Genomic DNA, 16,194 nt, shown 5'->3' with positions numbered 1-16,194 from the left:
CCTTTCACACAGTTACAGATAATATAAAATAGCTTGAGGAAACTCTAACCAAGCAAGTGAAAGACTTGTATGACAATAACTTCAAGTCTTTGAAGAAAGAAATTGAAGAATATATCTGAAAATGGAAAGATCCATACTCATGCATTGGTAGAATTAACATAATACAAATGTCCATCTTACCAAAAGCTATCTACAGATTCAGCATAATCCCTATTAAAATCCCAACACAAATCTTTACAGATCTTGAAAGAACAATCTCATCTTCATATGGAAAAACAACAACAAAAAAGATATCTAAAGCAATCCTGTACAATAAAAAAAAAAACTCCAAGAAATATTCCCCCACTGATTTCAAGTTGTACTACAGTTTAAAAAAAAAAAAAAACAGCATGGTATTGGCATAAAAAATATCATGTTAATTCTTAGAATCGAATCAAAGACCCAGAAGTAAATCCACATACCTATAGACACTTTATTTTTATTAAGAAGCCAGAAATTTACAATAGACAAAAGAAAATATCTTCAAAAAATGTTGCTGGTCTAACTGGATGTCCGCATGTAAAAAGAATGCAAATAGATCTGTATCTATCACTCAGCACAAAACTAAAGTCCAAGATCTCAACATAAAATCAAACACAGTGAACCTGATAGAAGAGAAAGTAAAGATTAGCTTTAAAAACATTGGCACAGGAGATAACATCCTGAACAGAATGCCAATAGCACAGGCACTAAGACATAATTAATAAATGAGACCTCATGAAACTGAAAAGCTTCTGTAAGGCAAAGGACATGATCAATAGGACAAAAAGGCAGCCTATTCCAACAGCATGTGACAAAAGGCTAATATCCAAAATATATAAAGAACTCAAGAAACTAGATATAAAAAATCCAAATAACCCATGTTAATAAATGGGGTACAAAGTTTGTGAGTTGGATCAGGATCTATCCCTGGTACATGAACTGGCTTTCTGGAGCCCAATCCCTATGATTGCCTTGCTCACCCTTGATGCTGGGGCAGAGGAGCTTGATCCTGCCTCAACTGAATGTACCAGGCTTTACTGACTCCCTATGGGAGGCCTTACCCTTTCGGAGGAAGGGATAGGGGGTGGGTTGGGAGGGAGAGGTAGGGGGAGTAGGAAGAGGGATGAGAGGGGAATCTGCAGTTGGCATGTAAAATATATTTTAAAAAATTTAAGTAAAAAAAAGGGATACAGAACTAAACAAGATCTAAACAGAATTTTCAACAGAGGAATTTCAAATGGCCAGGAAAAAATTAAAGAAATGTTCAACAACCTTAGTTAGCTATCAGGGAAATACAAATCAAAACCAACGTGGATTGCATCTTACACATGTTAGAATCGCTAAGATCAAAATTTCAAGTGCCAGCTCATGCTGGAGAGGATGTGAAGCAATGGAAACACTCCTCCATTGCTTATAGGAGTCCAACTTGAACAGCCGCTTTGGAAATCAATGTGAAAATTTCTCCAAAATTTGATAATGGATCTACCTCAATACCCAGCTATAACAATCCTGGGCATATACCCCAAGGGTGTTCTATCCTACCACAAGGACAATTGCTCCACTATGTTCATAGCAGCTTTATTCATAACATCCAAAAACTGGAAACGCCAAGATATCCCTCAACCAAACTCTGGATAAGTGAGAGAGTCAATTAGCTTGAACTGTTAGGGAGACCGCCAGGCAGTGGGACCGGGACCTGTCCTTAGTGCATGGGCTGGCTTTTTGGAGCCTGGGGGCTATGCTGGGACACTTTGCTCAGCCTGGGTGAAAGGAGGAGGGGACTATACCTGCCTCAACTGAATCTACGAGGCTGAGCTGATTCCCCAGGGGAGTCCTTGTCCTGGAGGAGATGTGAATGGGGGGTGGATTGGGGGAGGTATAGGAGGGGAAGAGGGAGAACAGGGGAATCCGTGGCTGATATGTAAAATTAAATTAATTATAATTTTTTAAAAAAAGGGTTAGCACTAATTCTGAAAACAACTGCTTCATTTGAAGGAATAAAAATTTAGCAATTAAAAAAAATGAAAATGTGGTACATTTGCACAATGTAGTATTCCACAGCTATTAAAAACAATGACATTATGAAATTTGCAGGCAAATGGTTAGTACCAGAAAAAAAAAACATCTTTAGTGGGGTAACCAAGACCCAGAAAAACATGGTATGTACTCACTTATGAGTGGATATTAGTTGTAAAGGATAATGTAGTTACAATCCACAGACTCAGACAGGTTAAGGAAGAAGGAATGGTCAACTGAGGATGGATGGGTCTCCCTGAGAATGGGAATGAGAATAGATTTCTCAGATGAATTAGGAGTGGCTGGGGATGGGAACAGCAAAGATCAGGTTGTGGGGATGAGTGGAGGGAGAGAGTACTGGAGAGATGAATGGAAATGGGGGTGGGCATTTGGAGGGTGAGGTAGATGGAAACTTCCTAGAAACCAAGAGGGTGACCCCAGGGAAGACTCCTAGTAATAGGGAATACAGGGAACTGATCGTCTTTGGTAACCAGGTGAGTCCTCCTGTGGAGGAACTGGAACATCAAACCAGTCACACAAAACCTTCAATCTATAGTTTATGCTACCTGCAGGATGTGTTGGGATAAAGGTGGTACATAACTTGTGAGTGGCCAACCAATGATTGGTCCAGCTTGAGACTTACACCACTTGAGAGAACCCGTGCCTGAAACTGCCTGGAAGGACAGAAACCAGTGGCTTGATAGCCCAGAGATCTAGCATAGAACCAAACACAACTGAAAAAGAGAGCGAGAAAAAAACAAAACAAAAAAAAAAAAAAAAAACAAAAAAAAAAAAAAAAAAACAAAGTGAATGGAATAATACTCTAATACACTGGTAAAGTGGAGTCTAGCATACTCATCATCAAATGATAAGAACAAATACCACCCAGTCAAACATTAGGTGTAGCTCATGGAATCCTTCAAAAGGGGGCAAGGAAGAAAGGAGTGTAGGAGGTGGAGAGCTCAAGGACCCCAAGCAAATGGCCCAGAGAATCAAGTAGCCAGAGTTCATAGGGACTCACAGAGACTTAACTGACAATCATAGAGCCTGTGTGGGTCTGATTTAGGTCCACTACATATATGTTATGGTTCTGAGGCTTGGTGTTCTTGTGGAACTCCTACCAGTGGGAGCGGGAGCTGCCGCTGACACTTTTGCTGCCTTTGGGAACCTTTTTCTCCTACTGAGGTGCCTTATCCAGCCTTTTTATAAGAATATTTGCCTAGTCTTATTACTTGTTATGCCAAGTTTGGTTGATATCCCTGGGAGGTATGCTCTTTTCTGAAGGGAAATGGAAGATGAGTGGATCTCAGGGAGAGGGGAGGTGGGAAGAAGGAATAGGAGGAGAGGAAGGAGGGGAAACTGTGGTCAGAATGTAATATATGAGAAAATAAATAAATTGATTAATTAAAAATCAAAAGAAGAATAAAAAATAAGAAAAATCAGACTCCATTATAAAGGTACTGGCAGAATTGGATATACTTATGGAGAAGTAGAAACTAAATGCCAGTTACAGAAATCATTAAAATGGGCTAAAGTCTTAGATATCAGATATGAAACTCTAAAAGTTCTACAAGACACCTTTGGATATACCCATATTGAAATAAGCAAGGTTTCTTTTCTATTCCTGTTAAAGAACCCCAAACCCTGATAACTAAAAGAGGTAAATGAAATTATATCAAATTAAATTTTACACAGTAATGGAAACAGTTTGCATGGTCAAGGGACAGCCTACAGAAAAGGGGAAATATTTATGAGTTATATATCTGAAAAGAAGTTTATATCCACAAGATATTGCTCCAAGCATTAAACAACAAAAATCAAGCTTATTTATAAATGGACAAACAGAAAATAGATATTGCTTTAAATAAGATAAATGGACAACATATTTAAGAACTCTGTTTAATGTCATCAATGATCAGAAGGTATAAGGACATCCACAGTAAAACACCATCTCACCTTGTTAAGAATGGCTATTATCATATAGTAAATACAAAATGTGCTGGTAAGGATCTTAAAAAAATCCTGATGATGATAACATTTATATAAAATACAAATGTATTCTATGTAATACAGTAAATGATTAGCATATGTAAATTTCTTTTACAGACAGTCAACCTATGTTAAATATATTATTAATCTTCTCCAAAATTTTAACATTTTACATTATCATTTTTAGCTTCATTCTGCTCTGGCAAAATAGAATGCAGGAAGTTACTTTGGTTTTTCTATAAATGATAAAAATATGTTTTGTGTCCTAATAAGTGACATTTTAGAGAATGTTCCATGGGATTTTAAGAAAAACATATGCTCGGGAATGTTTGGATGGAATGTTTTTTAGATGTCTATTAGGTCCATTTCATCAATCATGGCATTTAACTCCAATGTTTCTCTTTTAATTTTTTTTTCATTCAGGTGACATGTCTATAAGTGAAAGTAAAGTACTGAAGTCATCCAACTATTATTGTGTTGGAGGTAATCTGTGAATTTATATCTAGTAGTGCTTGTTTTACAAAATTCAGTTTACCTATGCTTGGTATGTTTAGAATAGTAATGTCATTTTGGTGGGCTTGTTCCCTCAAACAATACAGAGTGGCTTTCTCTATCTCTTCTTATTAATTTTGCTTTAAAATACTAGGACAGCAATACCTACTTGTATCCTGGTTCTTATTGCTTGAAATACCCTTTCCCATCCCTTTACCTTAAGGTGATGTCTAGTTTTGCTGATCAAATGTATATCTTGGAATAGCAGAACTATAGGTGCTGTCTTCTAATCAATTTGCTATTCTGTGTCTTTTTGTTGGGAAGGGGGTGAGACCATTGATATTCTGAGTCATTATTGAAAGGTATTTATTTATTCCTGTTATTTTATTGATTTTTTTGTGCTTTTAGTCCTTAGTTTGCTTAACTCCCCAAAGTATTGTTATTGACTATTATTATTGATTCTCTCCAAGGCTTCTTGGATATATTTCTTTTCATTAACAAATATTCTGCCCAGTGTCCACTGTACAGCTATATGGGAGGTGAGCAATTCTTTTTGCCTTATTTAATGGAAGAAAGTTTTGTTTCTCCTTCATTTATGGCTGATAGTATGACTTGGCACAATACTCTAGGTTGGCAGTTCTGTTCTTTCAGGTCTTGAAATATATCTTTTCAAGTCTTCTGGCTTCAAAAGCTTTTATTGAACAATCAGCTATTATTTTGATTGACGGCCATTATGTAAGATTTGATTTTTCTCATTTGAGGCTTTCAACACCCTTTCTTTAATTTGTACCTTTATTCTTAGCTATAATATGACATAAGGAGTTTCTTTGTGGATCCTGTTTACTTGGTGTTCTATAGAATGCTTTTACCTGGGTGGGCATCTCTCTATATTGAGGGGTTTTTTCTACACTTATAAAAATATTTCTTGCAATTTTAGCATGAAATTCTTATTTTTCTTTGCATGCCCATAATTTGTAAGTATGATTTTCCATGCTGTCCCAAAGCTTGTCCAGGTTCTGCTAATTTGTTTTTAAATTTCTGTTGATCCTGACTGAATGGTCCTGAGTTCCTTTTTATTTTTTTCTAGACCTGATATTCTGTCGCCCACATAACCCATTCTATTTGTGAGGCTTTCAAATGACCTTTCTTATATGACACACTGAAATATTCACTTATATCTTCATTTAAGTTTTCCTTTAGTATTTCTCTTTATTGAGTTCTATTTGCAAATACTTAGAAGTCTTCCAGTTTCACTCATCTGACTATTCCTACTCTCTTGTGACACATGAATTTTCTCTCTGAGTTCTTTAAACATATTTATAACTGTTCTTTTGAGATATTTGTCTGGAATTTCAGATAGATCCTTTCCCTGAGGCCAACTACTATAGGGCTGATAATCTGGGAAGGAGACTTGTCATTTTGTATGTGGTAATTGTTTTCTGCACTGAGACTTCTACATCTGGAGTTAGTTGGTTTATATTTATTTATTTATTCATTCATTCATTCATTCATTTATTCAAGCCACATTTCTTCTTTCAGTAGGGAGTTCAAGTAGACAAAATGGCAATACAGTTGAACTGTCATTTTCTTTTGTTGGCCTAGTGTTCAGTGTTCCAGAGTGTCACCAGTTCTCCAAGAGTTAATTACAGCCTCCAAGATAGTCACTATCCATGGGAAATCCTACTGTGAAGAGATAGTAAGAGTTGTTTCCACAATAATTATTTCTTCAGTACCAACTGTTTGGGGGAAGTTCAGGAGGATTGATAATACTTTATGTACTATGCTGTGGGATGTTCTGTATGTCAAATGTGTTGCTCTTATTGGTTAAAATAAATAAAGCATTGATTGGCCAGTAGCCAGGCAGGAAGGATAGGGTAGGTGGGATAAGGAAAAGAGAATTCTGGGAAGTGAAGCCTGGAGCAGAGAGACACCACCAGCTGCCGCCAGGACAAGAAAGATGTAAGGTACTGGTAAGCCATGAGCCATGTGGCAACTTATACATTAACAGAAATGGGCTAAATATAAGAATAAGAGCTAGACAATGATAGGCCTGAGCTAATGGCCAAGCAGTTTAAATAATATAAATGTCTATATGTTTATTTTATAAGTGGGCTACTGGACTGCTGGGGCTTAGTGGGACCTGGAGAGAAGCTCTCCAACTATAGTACTAATATATTGGGAGTTTGGGTATGAAGGGAACAGAAAGAAGCCAAAACAAGAGAAAAAAAGATGAAGTGGAACTAGTGCTTAATATTCAATTAATAGGAATAGTGAAGAAAGAGTTTTGTGGGTATGAAACAACCAGGAAGATCTATGTCAGTGATGTAGAATGTAAAAAACAGTGACTGAAAAATGAATATATAAAATTCCAAGTATTCATGTGGAAAAAGTTGGGTTAATAAAAACTAACACACTAAAACATTGGAGAAGAAAACACATCAAAGAAATGAAGAAAAATTCCCTTTGTAACCTAATTGTACATACAAATATAAAAAGCAGACAACCACAGTCAAGTCTATACTACCCCACACACATATGCACATACACAAAATCAGTAACATGAGATAGAAGAAACTGGTGTAAAATTTCTTCAGTATGGTGCTGTGGCTCTTTTTGTTCCCAGGAATGTCCTTCATGGCAGTTTGTTCAATTAGGGGAGAAAAATGGCAGCTTGGTAGATGGTTTCATCACATTAAAGCTGCATCCTCTTTGTCTCTGGACAGAATACTGAGTGCGATGGATCTTTGCTCTTCCCCTTTTTACACAAACTGCTTTGGTTTGTAATTTTATCTTTCCAACTTGGGACATTCCACAGGTTCATGGTTGGACAAGTCCCATTTTGCTCACAGTGTAGTGGTACTTCTTAGTGCTCTATGCCTTACCCTGCCTAAGGACCAGGCAACGCCATGGCTCTGCCATTGAATGATGAGATTCATTATTCCTGCTCTTTCATTTAATGACATTTTTCCAATATTTACTACATCTAAATATTTATTATTATTGGCCAGTTTTGTATATGTACTTTAATTCAGTTTCAACACTGAATATTAAGTTAATTGTATCCATTTGATTATATGTGTATGAATAATATTTAGCAAAAAATAATGGAACCCAATCATGTATGTACACACACACACACACACACACACACATACATATATATATATACAGTTAATTGAATTAAAGTTACTTACATAAGAATGGGAGTGGAGTTATGTTCTGTATCAAGAGCAAATTATTAGTGGCTACATACCTGAAGAAAATGAAAACCAGGTGTTTTTGTTATTATTGTTTTGTTTATTGTGTCTTTGTATTTTGAATTATTTGTGTATTGTGAATAAGTCTCGATTGGATGTATCTTAGTTAGGGTTTCGATTGCTGTGAAAGGACACCATGAGCGTGGCAAGTCTTATAAAGGACAACATTTATTTGGGGCTGGGTTACAGTATCAGAGGTTTAGACCATTGTCATCATGGAGGGACATGGCAACATGCAGACAGATATGGTGCTGGAGGATCTGAGAGTCCTACATCTTGATACACAGGCATCAGAAATGAAGACTGTCACACTGGGCATGGCTTGATGAGATTTCAAAGCATACCGCCATACTGACACACTTTTTACAAAAAGGTCACACCTACCCCAACAAGACCACATCTCCTAATAGTGCCAGTCCCTATGGAACAAACATTCAAACACATGAGTCTATGGAGGCCATACCTATTCAAATTACCACAGGATGTGAAGATGACAAAGACTTTCTCCCACTCTCTATGTTTCATCTTCATTTGATTGGTTGTTTCTTTTGCTGTTCAGAGGCTTTCAATTTTATGAGGTATCATTTATTAATTGTTGGCCTTAATTCCTGAGTGAATGGAGTCCTCCTATGCTGAAAGCCCTTTCCTACACCTGTATTTTATAGGATACTGCCTATGTTTCTTCTACTAATTTTGTTTGTCTTTTTAAAATTTTATTATATTATTATATTTGTGTTTTAATTTTACACATCAGCCATGGGTTCCCATGTCCTTCCCCCTCCCACCCCCAACCCCACTTTCCCCCGATCCCCTCCCCTCCATTCCCATCTCCTCCAGGGCCAAGACTCCCCTGGGAATTCATTTAAACCTGGTGGATTCAGTACAGGCAGGTCCAGTCCCCTCCTTCCAGGCTGAGCAAAGTGTCCCTGTGTAAGCCCAAGTTTCCAAATAGCCAGCTCATGCACTAAGGACAGGTCCTGGTCCCACAGCCTGGATGCCTCCCAAACAGTTCAAGCTATTCAATTGTCTCACTTATCCAGAGGGCCTGATCCAGTTGGGGGCTCCACAACCTTTGGTTGATAATTCATGTGCTTCCATTTGTTTGGCTATTTGTCCCTGTGCTTTTCCAATCTTGGTCTCAACAATTCACACTCTTACAGTCCCTACTCTTTCTCGACAATTGGACTCCTGGAGCTCCACCTGGGGCCTGGCTGAGGATCTCTGTATCCACTTCCATGAGTGATTGGATGAGAGTTCCAGCTCGACTGTTAGGGTGTTTGGCCATCTGAACACCAGACTAGGTCAGATCAGGCTTTCTCTTGACCATTGCCAGAAGTCTATAGAGGATGTATCATTGTGGATTTCAGGGAACCTCTCCATCACTCTGCCTATTCTTGTTCTCATGTGGTCATCATTTATCATGGTCTGTTATACCTCATTCTCCCTTTCTATTCTTGATCCAGCTGGGATCTTCTGCTCCCCTAAGCTTTCTTTCCTTCAAAACTTGTCCTTCATTACTCCCACTGTCATCCAGGTTGTTCATGTAGATCTCATCCATTTCTCTGTCATTGGGTGATCCCTGGGTCTTTTCTAGGGTCCCGTTTTCTAGGTAGCCTTCCTGGAGTTGTGTAGCAGTCTAGTCATCTTTGTTTTACATCTAGAATCCTCCTATGAGTGAGTGCATACCATGTTTGTCCTTCTGAGTCTGGGTTACCTCACTCAGGATGATTTTTTCTAGATCCATCCATTTGCCTGCCCTTGTGGTATGATTGAGCATTCCTTGGGTATATGCCCAAGAGTGCTACAGCTGGGTCTTGGGGGAGATGGATTCCCAATTTTCTAAGGATGCCCCATATTGATTTCTAAAGTGTCTGTACAAGCTTGCATTCCCACCAGAGGTGGAGGAGAGTTCCCCTTGCTCCACATCCTCTCCAGCATAAGCTGTCTTCTGTGATTTTGATCTTAGCCACTCTGACAGGTGTAAGGTGGTATCTCAGAGTCATTTTGATTTGCATTTCCTGGATAATTAGGGATGTTGAGCAATTCCTTAAATGTCTTTCAGCCATTTGAACTTCCTCTGTGGAGAATTCTCTGTTTAGTTCTATGGCCCATTTCTTAATTGGACTGTTGGTCATTTTGATGTCTAATTTCTTGAGTTCTTTATATATTCTGGATATCAGTCCTCTGTCAGATGTGGGGATGGTGAAGACGTTTTCCCATTCTGTAGGCTGTCGCTTTGTCTTGTTTACCATGTCCTTTGCTCTGCAAAAGCTTCTCAGTTTCAACAGGTCCCATTGATTGATTGTTTCTCTCAGTGTCTGTGCTACTGGTGTTATATTTAGAAAGTGATCTCTGGTGCCAATGTGTTTCCTACTTTCTCTTCTATCAGGTTCAGAGTAACTGGATTTATATTGAGGTCTTTGATCCACTTGGACTTAAGTTTTGTGCATGGTGACAGATATGGATCTATGTGCAGCCTTCTACACATTGACATCCAGTTATGTCAGCACCATTTTCTCTTCTACTAGTTTTAATAGTTGAGAATTCACATTCATGTTTTTGATCAATTTATAGTTGAATTTTGGTCAGGGTGATTTATCTGAGTCTAATTCCATTCTTCTACATGTGGACATCCAGTTTTCACAAAATCATTTATTGAAGATGCTATCTTTTTCTAGTCTTATGGATATTTTTCGCATCTTTGTGTGTGAGTGTGTGTGTGTGTGTGTGTGTGTGTGTGTGTGTGTGTGTGTGTGTGTTTGGTTAAATGAGCAATCACTGAGTTAATATATATTACTTTCTGAGAACAAATTGTCACTTGGTAAACATTATAAAAAATCATCACTAAAAATATTTTAGCATTTGTAATTTCATGAAATTGTGCAATAAAGGACCACTGTTTCCATTGTTCAAAGATTCATTTTGCTAAAGAGACATGACAGATTAATGTATACCTTATGAAAGAGGTTTTATTTATCAAAATTCAACAAAGTCTATCCATATAAATACATAGTGTAACATATGATAATACATAATGTAACATATAATTGGGTGTAACACTATCATAGTCATATCCAAATCACAACTGTGGACGTCATAGCCATTTTTGCTTTTTATAAAAAATAGACTACTGTCTTTCATGGTCCAGTAATCCTATTATTGTTTGTCTTCTTGATTTTACGCAAACAACTATGAAAGGTATAAGTAATTCAGTCATCCTTTTATACATTTACATTTGTCATCATTTTTCATCAGCTAAATACACAGTTCACTAGTTACTGTTATAAACACAATTAGCCAAGTACAGTGCAGCATAGTAATAGGCTATGTTTATTCTATTTTTACACTTTACTCAAATAATGACAACATGAACGTACATCTAAAATATATGTTAGCTGGGGGATGGTGGCTCAAGCCTTTAATCCCAGCACTTGGGAGGCATAGCCAGGCAGATCTCTGTGAGTTCAAGGCCAGCCTGGTCTACAGAGTGAGATACAGGAAAGGTGCAAAGTTACACAGAGAAACCCTGTCTCAAACAAAACAAAACAAAATATATGTTAATGTACACTTCAGACCAAAACATAGGCTGGTTTTGGGTTTCAAACAATGGATGTAGACAAAGCACACTACTGCATGCTCTCTGTATCCCAACAAGAGTAGCTGTTCTCCTGGATATCTGCAGAAGCAGATGCCAGTGTTATAATGGCAATGTACCCATCTATGTGTGGCTTTTAGTTATTATGAATGAACACATTTCAGAGACTGACTAGTTGGGAAATGTGTTTTCACAATATTGGCTTCGTGTTCTGCACTATGTGATAATGAAACACAACAGAAGGAACTGCTATTTTTAGAAAGAATACCAATGGTGGTTATTTTAATGCATCATGTCTTAAAGCATCCAATGTTACAAGAAAAAAAATATGTTGGTTTCAACAAAAAGCTATTGTGTTGAAGTACTTCAAGACATTTGAGAAGAAAATAATGAATCTGCATTGTTCATTATTGATAGTCTCTAATATATATTGTCATTACTAGACTGATCATTCTATTTGTGGCTGGCACAATACCTGTTTATTATATAGAGATTATATTCAGTACTCTTTCGTTTAATAAATAATAATAAAACTTGACATGAAGATTCCTTATAATTTCCCAAATTATTCAATTAATCTACTCTAACCTAAAATTAATAACTACAGCTTGATTCTATCTTTATGTAACATCACTTTCAATGTAATTGTAGAAGTCAAGAAAGCTGTCTAATATTACAAGTAAGCTTTTTAATTTTGAATCAGATTGAAAATCATTCAGGTTAATTTTAAATATTGTAGCCAAACTAAGAACTCTACATATCATTGTTAAGTGTAAGTATTTCTATACCACCCAAACTTTCTTCCTTGCTTAATTGGTTTAAAAAATCATGACAGTAAATTTAGAAAACACACATGGAAAACATGGACCAAATACAAAATAAAAGAGGAGGTTAAAATAACAACAAACATGTCCCCAAAAATCATAAAGAGTAACACTATTAACTATTTACCTAAAAACAGTATAATACATGTAAGTCTGTGTATAAATATACATATATAATTTAAATGAAAATTCCTCCTTTGTGCTGACAATGTTTCCTGCAAGAGCCAAAGTCCACCTAACTAAACCTATAATAGTAGATATTATGAGCCCTTTATGAGTCACTATTGCCCAGGAGATTCCTAAAGCACACAGGCTATTAATATTGCCTTTGGTTGCTATCTAGAGTAGAAAGGAAAGGTTTATTACTAGAGATACTTCGTATTTCAGACACAGGGTCTAGAGGACCCTGAGCTAAAATTGACCCAAATGATCCTTCCTAAGAATTGCCTATCATGGTACAACAAAACTCCATAAAAGCTTCCAAGGAGGGAAACAAAAAACAGTCCTACCTAGTTATGATGCCTGTGAATCACAACAACAGTGAGCAGCATACAGCATAGCACAAAGGGTGCAGTAGTGGCACACATACCCTGGCAATGACCTTACACTTGCTAACTGAACTAAATACCATGCAATAAGAGTGAAAATGTGTCTAGTATTTATAACCAATTATGCAAGTCCAGTGAATTCATGAATTTTGGAGAACTTCTGGGGGATGTCTTTCCATATGCCGTGAATACAGATTGTTACCATTGGTTAACAAATAAATTGCTTTGGCCTATGTCAAGGAAGCTTAGAGGCAGGTAAAAAAGGAAAAAGACAGGAAAGGGAAAGGTGGGGTTGGGAGAGAGATGACATCCTGCTCTCCAGAAAGCAGCATGGAATGGCACACAGGTAAAGCCATGGAATCTGTGGTGATATGTAGATTAATAGTTATGGGTTAATTTAAGATATAAAAGGTATCTAGCAAGAGGCCTGCCATAGACTATACAGTTTGTAAATAATATAAGCCTCTGTGTGTTAACTTGAGTCTGAGTGCTGCAGGACCAGGCAGGACACAGGAAAACTTTCTGACTACAGAGAACCTACTACCACCACTTTATGAAACCAGTATAGTCCCTAACTATATTCTCAATGTTTGTCTTTACACCATATCTGAATGTGGTCTTCTCCCCTCATCAAGGACACTTCTTTGAAAGAGTAGTAGATCACTACAGAAAACTACAAGCAATCAAAATGCAGAGTTGTGAATCCCAGTTGCAGTGGACACTTCTACAAAACCCTCCCATAGCAAAGGCTCAGAAAAAAATGCCAAAGAGGGGGAGTGAGATGATTATATGAGCCCAGTGATCAGGGATTTTGATAGGAGGATGTATCTCCTAGGGATATCAGAAGTTACAACCAAAAATCTTACTAATAAGACTGCCTAAATATGAGTTGAACAGAGAGCAACAAAACACAGCTAAAGTGAGCAAAGAGAAGCCCATGAGACCCCAGACTTACACAAAGAACTGCAGGCAAACAAGGAAAGTTGAGAGCAGGAGAGATGCTCTTCCAAAAAGAAGAGCAAATTACATTTCCCATACAAGATGATCAACCCTGAAATCATATATAAAATTAACATTATATATACTGATCAGGCTTTATTCAGGGATATATACATATATGTATATAATAACAATTAATGAAAAAAGGGGCCATGAAGTTGAACACAAGAGCAAGGAGAGTTATATGGAAGGGTTTGAAGGAAGGAAAGTGAAAAGAGAAATTATGCCATTATATTACAATCTCAAAAATGCAAAATTCCTTTTATAATCATCGTTAGTTTTAACATGCAATATTAACTAAAATGTGTGATTATTTTATTTTAGATTACTTGTCTATCGCCCTACCTTGTGTTTTAATATAAAGTTAAAATAATCATTTTGTTTCTTTTTTTTTTTTACCTACAATGAATAACATGGGTTTTGGTATATAAAACACTGACCACTTTAACACTTTTTTTTTTTTTTTTTTTTTTTTTTTGCTCAAACTTCTTAACACAAGCTGAGTCTTGAAGGGGAATTCAAGTGTTTGTGCGGACTTAAAAGAGGTCATGTCTGAAAAGCAGAGAGGTATGTGAGAAATCACAAATTATTGATATAGCTGGAGTGAAGAATTTGTTAATAAGGATAAAGAAGCTTGAGAGAGTCACAGTTGAGATAAATTCTAGAGAAAATCATGAATTAAGATTTTGTTACATAATATAAAACTCCATTGTCATATATTTAGCAAGGAAAACACAAGAATTTATTTTTTCAATTCTGTTACTTATTTGGCCACTCATTGTCACAGTGCTTGAGATCAAATCAAGGACCTCACACATGCTAAGTAAACATTGTACCATTGACTTACATCCCCAACCTACATTTTTTATTTTAGAAACATAAAACAGACAAAAGTAAACAAGATGAATTTTAATTTAAGAAGCCTTTAGCTCTATTGTGCTTCAAAAAAAAATAAGTACGAGTGTCTATGGGATTCTCTGTATTACCTATGTGACTGAGGTGACATTACTGAAGTGTTTAGCAGATGCATACTTCTCTTTGTGATTTCTGTTGGAAATTTTCAATGCCTATAGTCAAATTGTAGATGTAACCGTCTTGTTAAATAAGAAACACAGAGTCAAATACAGAGTTAATAGCCAAGAGGTCAGAACAATAGCTAAGAGCTGAAAACCTTACCCTTCACAGACACAAAACCTTTGACCTATATTATGTCCTTCCTGCAAAATACATGAGAGCAAAGGTAGTGCAGAACTTGTGGGAGTAACCAACCAATGTCTGATCTGACCTAAGATTCACTCCATGAGAAGGAACCCATACACAACACTGCTTGAATGACCATGAACCAGAGACTACATGGGGAAAGGGGCTTTATTGGGGAGGTGGCAGAAAGGTCAGCCATCAGAAGAAGGAACATGGTGGGATACTAACACTAAGGATATTAGAAAAAGCCCTAACCAATCATATTACTTTATATTTACCTAAAATTACATATAATGCATACAAATGTATGTGTATACATATATTTGTTTATAAATGAACTTATGACACTTACAGTAACAACACTTCCCCCAAGATCAATAGACTAACAAATATCCCTATAGTAGGCATGAAAGGTATCCTTTCTAGTGTTTGGTCTGGGGAGTCCAAGAAAATCCCAAAATAATTTAGGTTATACTATTGTTCTTGGTTGCCTTGCCAAAACTGAAGATAGATCCCTATTGTTGAATACACTGAAAATTTTGGACAGAACTTGGAGAACTCAAGCTGGAGTTCCCAAGGCCTCCTCACTCCCTGTGTACTAGCTTTCATAGTACTGGTAGGTGCTTGCAAGCTGCTAATTAAAGAAGTATTTAATAATCCTACCCACCTGTGATGCCTATGAAACACAGCATGGCAAGATCGTCCTAAAAGTGCAACCACAGCACTTATATCTTAGCAATAACCGTCAGATGTCTAATTGGACTAAAGGCCTACTCAACAAGAAGAAAACTGCCTGGTACTGCAAACTTACACAAACTTCTAGAGCTAGCAATGTCATAGATATTAAAGGAAGACCTACCACTGCCACTTTCCTCATCTGGTATGATCATTAACTATGCTCTGAATGCTTATCCTTGGGCCCAAGGTAAGTGTAGCTATCAGCCCTCATCCAAAAACCTCTTTTTCAAATTGATGGAGAAAATAACAAGAAGCCACACTAGTCAAAATGCAGAGATCAACTAAACATGTTGAATAAGTGTTCAAATTTCTGAAGTCAGAAAAAAATAAATTGATGTTGATTAAATTGCCTGATTTTATTTGTTTCTTTGTTTATTGGTCTTTTTTATTTTATTTTATTTATTTATTTATTTATTTATTTTGAAACAGGGCATCTCTGTGTATTCCTGGCTTTCCCAGAACTCTTCTGTAGACCAGACTGGTCTCGAACTTAGAGATCCACCTGCCTCTACCCC

This window comes from Onychomys torridus, chromosome 2 (genome assembly GCF_903995425.1).
Source record: "Onychomys torridus chromosome 2, mOncTor1.1, whole genome shotgun sequence".
In the NCBI taxonomy this organism is placed as follows: Eukaryota; Metazoa; Chordata; class Mammalia; order Rodentia; family Cricetidae; genus Onychomys; species Onychomys torridus.
This window is presented reverse-complemented; position numbering follows the sequence as displayed.